Consider the following 10,015-nt stretch of genomic DNA (forward strand, 5'->3'; position numbering starts at 1 on the left):
GTCATTGAATCAGAGTTATTATAAGAATTTGAAATTAAACTAGAATTCAAAAGGATTTTGTAGCATATGTTTATCGTATTCTTCTAGCCACAACTTGGAAGCTTCTCTTTGTTAGTATGTTTCATTTGTAAATTGAAATTTTAAATGAAATATTTTGGCATACACAATTCATTAGAATGAAAAGGTAGAGTTCGATAGATTACAAGGCATTATAATTCCTTGTAGTGAATCACTTAATTTGGATACTCTATTAGTTGTAAGAAGATTTTTTTTGAATGTTATGACATAAATTATATGATATTATATTCCATGTAGAATATTTGTAGACAAATATTATAATTTCCTTATACCAATAAAATGGTAATGTTAGTGATAGGAAAACATTCTAAAATTTATAAATACATTTTTAATGTAAATTCATTTATATATCATTAAAATGATAATTTTATTAATCTAAAAAAAAAAAAATGTATGTATAGATTTTTAATGCAAATTATTCAAATATTAAATTCTTTATATATCTAATATATAATTTCCCTATATTAATAAAATCAGATCAAAAAAATATTTTATATTTACTCAAACATACTAGACATTATTTTTTATTTTGCTTTCTTGATAAATGTTTTACTATGAAGATGAATAAATTGATCTCTACAATCTTCAATTTTTGCATTAATATTTATTCATTCATGCCTACAATAGTCTTGTTATCATTTGTATTCAATCTATTCAAGAGTGTCATAAGATTTAGATTAAATGTTTTTATCTCTAATAAAGATTTTCATGGTAGATATGAATCCTCAGGATAAATACTTGTGGATAAATAAATAATATGTATATCTTTAGAAATTTAAGGTACAATCTATAAAAGTTTGTTCACTGTAGGTGAATCACTTCCTTAAAGAGAGAGAGTGTATGTACGAGGACAATAAGTATGAAGGGAAAGGAAAAGAAGAGGACAATGGGAGGGACAGAAATAGGAAGAGTAGAGAGGAGATTGGGGAGATGAAGAGATATAATGATAAAGACACATAAGGTGATCAATAGTATATAAATAGATACATAGAAAAGACCAAAGATAAATAGTGAAAATAAAATATAGATAATGATAGGTGAATGGTGAAGAGAGGGATAAGGTAGATAAAAGGTAAGAAAGACTCTATGTCTCTACACCAAGATGCTACGTTTGATGTTTCACCCTCCCCTAAATATGCCTCTACATGCATAAGATGCAGATAGGATAAAGTTGGATAGAAGGATGGGAAAATCAGGAGGGAGTAATCAGCATATGGATGTAGAAATATATGAAGAAAAGTATAGGGAGGTAAATAGGGAAAGTTTGTGTATTAAAGGGTGAAATATGGATATTAAATAAAAAAGAGATATAGAAATATAGAGCAAAATGGATAGGGAGAGAGATATATGATTAGATAGAGACAATTTTAAATTATTGATTTCAAACAGTTAGGTTGTCCATTTCATATAGGAAATAATAGTTAGAGGTGTAGATAATTATAATGAAAGATAGGGAGAGAGTGAGGGAGTGAGAGAGGGTGCATAAGATTAAAAATATAAAGAAGAATAGGGGTAGAGAGGTGAAAAAATTAATAGAGATAAAAATAGATAGAGAAATATTGCAAGAGAATATGTAGAGATAGATTGATAAGAATCAAGTATTAAAGGGTAGGATAGTTAAGAAGGGAGAGACAAAGAGGGGGTGGAGTGGGACGGAGAGAAGAGGAGAGGGGGGAAATGAAGATAGGGAATGATAAAGATATAAGAGGTGAAAGATGATAGACAGATATATAGATAGACCACATACATAGAGTAGATCAAAGAGAAATAGAGGAAATAGGGTATAGAATCTAGATACTTGTATGAGAAAAACATAAAGAGGAGTAATAAAAGCTAGAGATAAGAAGGGAGAAAGGATTGTTTATGTGTGTGAATGAGAAAGATATATAGGTGAGGGTAAAGAAGTATACATGGAGAGTTTATGAATAACCATTCAAGAACATCTCGAAAGGTAGACAGGACTATCGGCTTAACCCTTGCACCCTTTAAAGGTGCAAGTGCTAGTAAGAATATTTGTGGAAAGGAAGAGGATGGTGATTATAGAGGGGCATGTTTTATTTCTTCAAGTATATGAATGATCAACTTAAGATTAATTATCAAATTATAAATTGAAATGAAAAACTAATCCTTCCCCAATAAAACTTTGAAAAATAAAATACATAACTAAAATTTCATAATTTAAAAAATTAAATCAACCTATATTGCATTTTATTAAGTTCCATACTCTATACCCTAATTTCATAATTTTAGGTCGATTTTATATATTACCTAATTAATTAAGTATTAATTTTGTAGACCAACTAGTTAATTAGCATAGACTTTAAGATTGTTGCATTATCTTATCTACCTACTACAGAGTTGACGACGCATATCAATTTAAAAGAGAGTAGATGAGAAGTCTCTATAGAGTTGACCTCGGATATAAGGGAAAATAAAAGTTAAACATCTTTATCGACCATCTTCACCACAGCTTCCAGCGACCAATCATATTCAAAAATTTCACCGTGTTGGTTTATCTTCCCAGATTCTCACAGCCTACGCATTCCATGATTTCAATACAAAACCCGGGGACAATGCTTAGGGTCCGTTTGGTAGCTAGAATTAGAATGGAATTGGCATTCGAAATTCTAAAAAAATTCTAATCCATTGTTTGGATCTGCACAATCAGAATTGGAATTGGAAAAAAGTGGAATCCGTTATCCCCATTTGACCCCCAAAACAAGGATTCCAAATTCCTTCAAATACTTGTTATTTGGAATTCCCATTTTAATTCCCATTTTAAATCCCATTTTTTGAAAATGAGGATTTCAACTAAAGTAAAATTTGATTGGGTTTGACTTTCGGATGCCCATTTGGGGGCACTTTTTTTTGCACTAATTTTTAAAATTAATTTTTTTAAATGGGGAGAAATTTTTTTGCTATTACTTGCTCATATATTTGCCACTGTTGAGTAATTTATCAGGCTTTTTCCACCTGATCCGCCTCATTAGTTACTACAAAAAAGTTTGGTGAAATAACTTTTTCACATACATTGTTTCTCAGTTAAATGAATTGTATGCAGGACAAAAACAATCTACTCTATTGATTTTTTTTTGGCGTAAAAGTGTTTCCAGGTAAGATTTCATAAAAATTTAATATAAAAATTTAGACTTTGCACCTGTGAGTTTGAATGTCGTGATGATCAAATTTTTTATTGGATCTCTACAAATATATATTTTTTAATGGGATGTTTCTGACTCTTATTTCATCAATTCTTGTGATTCGGATTCATTCAATGAGACTTGAACAATATACATATTTCGTATCAGTAATTATGTGAATTATAATCAATGGTATTTTTTTTATAGAGCAAGAGTCATAAAAGTTTTAGTATTCATTAGTACAATCTTGTCCTCATCCGTTATGATAATGTTTACTTTCAACATGACTTGATCTTTTTATACTTGTTAAAAATGTTTGGACTTCAACAAACCAAATAAGTATTGATTTTTTTGCATGATGATAATGCTACAGCTGGATGATAATATTTTGCATGTTATTTTGGCTAGTATTCCGATTCTACAATGTGCAACCAAACGGAAAAAATTTGTATTCTCACAATGAATTCTTGGTCAACCAAACAGTCCCAAATTGGATTCCCTAATCATAATCTGGATTCCAAGTTCCAGAATCCCAAAGCCAGCGTTCCGAATGCCAATGCTTAATTTATATTCCAGCAACCAAACGGGCCCTTAAGGAGTTATAAATAACTCGATTTCATTTGAAATCTCCTGATTTGTCTTTGTCAGACATTTTCCTTCAGTCTGCACAGTCAAATCTTGAAACTTTCAAAGGTTTTCTTGATTGATTTCAAACAACTTGCACGATGGAACGGAGGATATCATAGGTAATCCTTAAACAGTTCCGTGAGATACAAGGTTAATCTCTATAAATGCCTCCCCAACAATTCATCATATAGTTTCCCAGAGCTTCCATGGCTTCCAATAACAGCCCTGCTGCTCAATCAGAGATTGAGTTTACTTATGCTTTTGATGAAATAGCTTCAACATCTACTTTTGCATCTGCATCATTCTCATCAGACAAAAACAAGCTGCCCTGCCGTGTGTTTATTAATCGCCGGGGACCCGATGTGAAAAAGACATTGGCCACAGCAATCTACGATGCCCTGTATGCCACGGGCATTGGGGTTTTTCTTGATACGAAGGAGCTTCAGTTGGGGGACTTCTTGCCTGCAGCATTAGAAGAAGCAATGCGTTCTTCTTCCCTTCATGTTGCAATTTTCTCCCCAACCTATGCACAATCGGCTTGGTGTCTAGCAGAGCTTTCGTTTATGCTTAAGACTGGCAAGCCTATTATTCCTGTTTTCTATGATGTTCAGCCCACCGATCTGCGATGGGTGGAGAAAGGAATATATGCCCAAGCCTTTTCCATGCATCATGAAAAGGGTAGATACAGTGAACAGAAGATCAATGAGTGGAAGAAGGCACTCCGCAGGGTCTCATATCACAAGGGTGAAGTAATCACTAACAATGAGTAAGTAAGATTTACCTGTATACTCCACATCGATTATCATACTTCTCATTGTTTACTATTTTTTTTTCTTCCTCCAAGGCAGAGGAACACACTAATTTTGCACCTCTCAAATTATTAGTCTTAATTTTTACAATTTTATTCATTGCTTCAATGTCAAATCACTTCCAAATTTTTACAGTCTTATTACTTATTTACAATTTCAAATCACTCCCAATTTTTTACAGCAGTTTAGCTGGCAAATACACTGTTTCTCACTAAGGTTTTAGGTTTACATCATCAGATACAATGCCACATTAGCCTCTTTTTTGTCGAGATGAAAAAATTGTTCAACCAATAGTTGTGCACCATGTGATGTTTTATTAGTGTGCTGATGCGATATCAATGATTTGTTACTTTTTAGATCTGAGGAATACATTTCATTCAAGTTTTTACTTTAAATTCACAAATATCAGTGCTACAATATCTAAATCATTGAACATTAAATCAACAAATAGTATAACTTTTGAATTGTCTTTAACTATTAGATCCTTTGCCTTAGCTATCAAATTTGATGGATTTTAGTAAATTTACATGTAAAAAGTTCAATGAATTTTTATATTTGTAATCTATCTTATAATAATTTTATGTAAAAATTGACATTTTACTGTTTAGTTATGTTCTTTCTGTATTTTAGAACTGTATTTTACATTTGTGCAGTGTGGAGCAGGAGAAGTTGAAGAATATTGTGAATCATGTATTGAAAGAAATTGATGTGGTACCATTAATTGTAGCAAAACATCCTATGGGTCTTGAAGAAGCTGTGACAGATTTTGAAAAAACTGTGCATGAATCTGGGATGCCTCAAATTGTGGGAATTTGGGGCATGGGAGGTTCTGGTAAAACAACTCTTGCAAAAGAACTATATAACAAAAAACGCTCATATGTAGGTGGTTCAAGTTTTGTTTTTGATATTGATATTAGAGATGCGGCATCAAAAAAGGAGTTGCATAAAAAACAAAAATATTTATTGAAAGATCTTGCTGTCAAAAACATACCACCTTTTTGACAATATAGAAAAAGGCAAGGAGATCCTGTCAAACCGTTTGAGATCTAGTCGCGTGCTGCTCGTTTTGGATGATGTAGATCATCCAAGTCAACTAGATGCTCTATTGCCCACAAAGGATACCCTTGCATTAGATAGTTTAATCATTGTTACAACACGAGAACAAGAAGTCCTTACGTATTGGAACATTTCTTCCATTTATAAAATGAAAATAATGAGTTACTTTTATGCCAAACAACTCTTTTGTTGGCATGCATTTTTACAGCCTTTTCCAAAGTTAGGGTTTGAGGAACTTGTTGACAAATTCACAAGGGCTTGTAATGGGCTACCTCTATCGCTGAAAGTACTTGGAGGTCAGCTTTATTATTACTCTAACAAAGATTAATGGGAGGATATATTCCTTAAAATCTCTAAAATATTGCCTGAAGACATCCAAAATAGATTGAGAGTGAGCTATGATTCATTAGATGCAGAAGAGAAACAAATTTTCTTGGATGTGGCTTGTTTTTTAATTGGAGAAGACTACAAGAAAACCATTGCAATTTGGGAGGGATCTGGTTGGAGTGGTTTGCATGGTTGGGAGAGGCTTGTAGATAAATGCTTTGTTGATGTTGACACTAACAATCGAATAAGAATGCATGACCATTTCAGAGATTTAGGAAGGCAAATTGCAAATACTCAACTACCCAGCCGTCTATGGTCCAGAGATCAGATTACAGGCATTCAGAAACAAGATGAGGTGACTTCTTAATATTGTTGCATATCATGGCGTAAAACTTTCATTTGTTTGACTACTCATGTGTCTAACCTTTCCCATTTTAAATCAGGAGAATCTCCAGGTCCGAGGAATGATCTTGAATGCAGTAAATAATGGTGTGCACGAATTTCCCGGTTTCCTCTTAAATACAAAAAGACTTCCCTTCCTGAATTTAAAATATTTGTGGTCAAGGGGAATTATAGGGACAACTTACCCATTGGAAAATCTTGGGCAAATTTGGCATGGCTTAGCTGTACTGGAATTGCTGATAAAAATCTCTCAATGAAATTGGAAAATTTAAGGGTCTTAGAATTGTACAAGTGCAGGCAGTTAGTAAGCTTGTGGAAAGATATGCTCAAAGTAAGTAGACTTACTCTGCAGTTTATTAATGTGTAATTATAATTGTATATTATTGTTCTATTTTGTTCCTTGTAACTAAATTGCAAATTTGTGGCAGGCTCCAGTGCAATTAAGAGTGTTGATTATTTCTGATTGTTCTAAATTGGGAAAAATTCCAAAGTCCATAGAACGTCTCAAGAATTTGAAACAGATGTCCCTGTATGGATGCAAAAATGTGAAGGGCCTGCCAGAGGAATTTTGTCATCTTGAATTGCTGGAGGATCTGCAGTTAAAACACTGTGAAAAGCTATCATCGCTGCCTAGCAGCTTTGGCAAATTGACAAACCTTCTACACCTAGATTTGAGTTACTCCTATAATCTGAGGTTGTTGCCAGATTCGCTTAAGAATTTGGAGTTGCTGCAACATCTTAATCTAACTTGGTGTAAAAGGCTTGCCTTACAGCCAGACATCCTGGAGGAAATGACAAAGCTCGAGTATTTGAATTTCTCAAATTGCTGCAAGTTGAGACACTTGCCTGTTCACATCACAAATCAACCCGCTTTGAAGGAGCTTTATTCAGAGAAATCCTACTTAAGGGCGCTCCCAATGGACATCGGTCAACTGAGCAACCTGAGAGTTCTAAAGATTGGTTCACATTTCAAAATCCGATCTTTACCACAGTCTATAAGGAGTCTCAATCATTTAGAGCATTTGACATTAGACTCTTTAAATGTGAAATCTTTACCAAAATCATTTACACAACTGATCAATATTGAAACTCTGGAAATTACCAGTTGCCCAATCAGAAAACTGGATTTGGAGGGAGGGCAATTTACCTCGTTGTCCAAGGTAGATCTTTGCAAAACAGAAATGTCTAGGATTTCAATTTCTGAAGAAAGCTGTCCCCAGCTTGTAACTCTCACTCTTCGGCATATTAAGCAATTAACGAAGGTCCAACCCCTGCCAACAACAGTGGAGAAAATAAAAGTCATAGACTGTCCAAAATTGGATAAGCTTCCAAGTTTCTCTACTTTAGCTTCTTTGAAAATATTTGAACTGCGAGGTCTCTACAATATTAAGAAATTAGAAGGTTTACAACACTGCACATCATTGGAGAATCTGCTGATAACAGACTGTCCAAATTTGAATGTACTCCCAAGTTTTGAAAAATTAGCTTCTCTGAAAGCATTTGAACTGAGAAAGGGCAACAAAGTGGAGAAGATACAAGGTCTAGAGCACTGCTTGGCGATGGAACAGCTAGTGCTGGAAAATACTTCCTGGGAGGTGCCCGGCATAGAGAGTTTGGAGCAGATGCATAGATTGAGAATGCTGCAACTTGTTGTAAAGAAGAGAGCAGCGCTTGAGCCTTGTATGCCAAAGATACAGGTAATAATTGTTCTCAATTAAGGTAAGCAAGGATCTTGAAAGGGACCAGACCCTTGTACAAAGAGAAAGATTAACACAGCAAGAAACTGATAGGAGCAACAATGACACTACAAAAGTGTAAATATATAGATGAGCAAAGAAATGGAATCAAACATAAATAAAGAAGAGGAATACATAAGACAATATTTATCGTGGTTTGGTAAAACTTGTCTATGTCTACAAGGAAATCTTTATTATGGAAATATCCGATCTGATTACATTTCTTTGCCCGTCTATATATTTACAATTGACATTAGAGCTAATTTGACATGTCAGAGAATAAGAACTCTAATTTGTTTAACATTTCACCTCAATAAAAATTGCTTATATTTACAATTCTGCCAAGGGATAGTGACAAAATTGCAAATATGAGCAATTTTTATAGAGGTGAAATATTAAACAAAAACACAAGACATTACATTGCAAAACCTAGCAAATCATCAATCCAAAATTAGTGTGATTTGAAAAAACTGATCCAAAGATTTTTGTTTTACTACAGTACAAGGATCCTTCTCCCTTTCCTTCATCCGTCATCCAACCCAGAGCTTTAAAAGAGCATCATAGCACAGTCTATGAGAAGTTTTTCCCTTTATATAGCACAGTAATAATTGCTATTAAAAATAAAACGTTCTAGTTATTTTCATCATAAATGCTTTATCTTATGTTATGATCATTTTTGTGCAGAAACAGAAATGGCCCAGAGAAACAATAATATGCACTAAGGCAGTCCCTGGTGCGGAATCATTTGTAAAATCTTTGGTCTTTCCCAATCTCTCTGTGCTCCACTCCTTTGCGAACAAGAAAATACAGTTCTCTGACTCTTGGCGAACTGCCATCTTACCTTTCTTAGATCTAAAAGTGCGAGGAAACAGTTCCTCCAATGAAAATGCCACAATGCTATGCTTGCTTGTTAATTGTGCCTCTCCACGCATGGAATTGACTATAATGGAGGATAATCCTATTTATAAAAGTGAGGATGATCCTATTTACAGAAGCTCGGATGATCCTATCTACACAAGTGTGGATGATCCAATTGATAACTTATTTTCAACTGAGATTCAAAAAGGTAAATGGATATGGATAGGTGTATTCAGAAAATGTTCTACATTCCTTGCTGCACCTGTATATCGTGTAGCTGAAAGAAGAAATGATGGTTGGCTTGGAAAATTAAACCGTCAACACAGTGAAGTGGAAAAGGGATTGCTTGTGACAGGAGATGAAAATAACATCACGGAGTCTTTCCACCACATATTACAACTTCTGGGAGACTAATATTGTTGTGTCCATTTTACACAATCCAAAAGAGTTTAAGGGGAACACCCAATGAACTATCCTACAGATTCTTCTCTTGGTAAGAAAAAAATGCTTTTAAGCAGGAGCTGTTAAAGTAGGTCCAGCCCCCCTTTAAAAGGAGGAGGCTATCCAATTTTGAAAAAATTGAAATATCATGGATTTTTCTGAAAATTCACATTTGATTTTCATCATCTTCATAGTTTGTAGTCGAAAAATTTGTATAAAAAAATACTATATGAATCTGGAAAAAAAAGAAGTTTGACTTTGTTTTGTAGTACATTTCGTGTCGAGATTAACCTCTCCCCTTTAAAAGTGTCCTGATGTATTAAAAGATAGATTGAAAATTTGTAATATATTTATGATATTTTTTATCAATAAAGATTATATATTGTTATTAATATAAAACTTTTTAATGCATATGCAGTAAGCTGGTTTGCCACCATTCGCAGACTCCAAGGGAATGTCTTAGAAATCATTCCAAATCTCCATCATATTTCCCTCATGGGGTGTGGCCAATAGTTATATATATATTATTTTTCATCTATAA

The 10,015-nt window shown here is 33.6% G+C and overlaps 1 pseudogene across 1 annotated transcript; it reads left to right on the plus strand.

Moving 5' to 3' along the window:
- Window positions 1-3,983: 3,983 nt before the first annotated feature.
- Window positions 3,984-9,733, plus strand: LOC149529576 (TMV resistance protein N-like; annotated as a pseudogene). Its single transcript, XR_016358613.1, has 5 exons — window positions 3,984-4,611; window positions 5,308-6,392; window positions 6,493-6,770; window positions 6,868-8,136; window positions 8,860-9,733. The product of XR_016358613.1 is annotated as a TMV resistance protein N-like (transcript).
- The last annotated feature ends 282 nt before the right edge of the window (window positions 9,734-10,015 follow it).

This window comes from Cupressus sempervirens, chromosome 11, assembly GCF_028749045.1.
Source record: "Cupressus sempervirens isolate cs-2001-9-10 chromosome 11, ASM2874904v1, whole genome shotgun sequence".
NCBI classification, from domain to species: domain Eukaryota; kingdom Viridiplantae; phylum Streptophyta; class Pinopsida; order Cupressales; family Cupressaceae; genus Cupressus; species Cupressus sempervirens.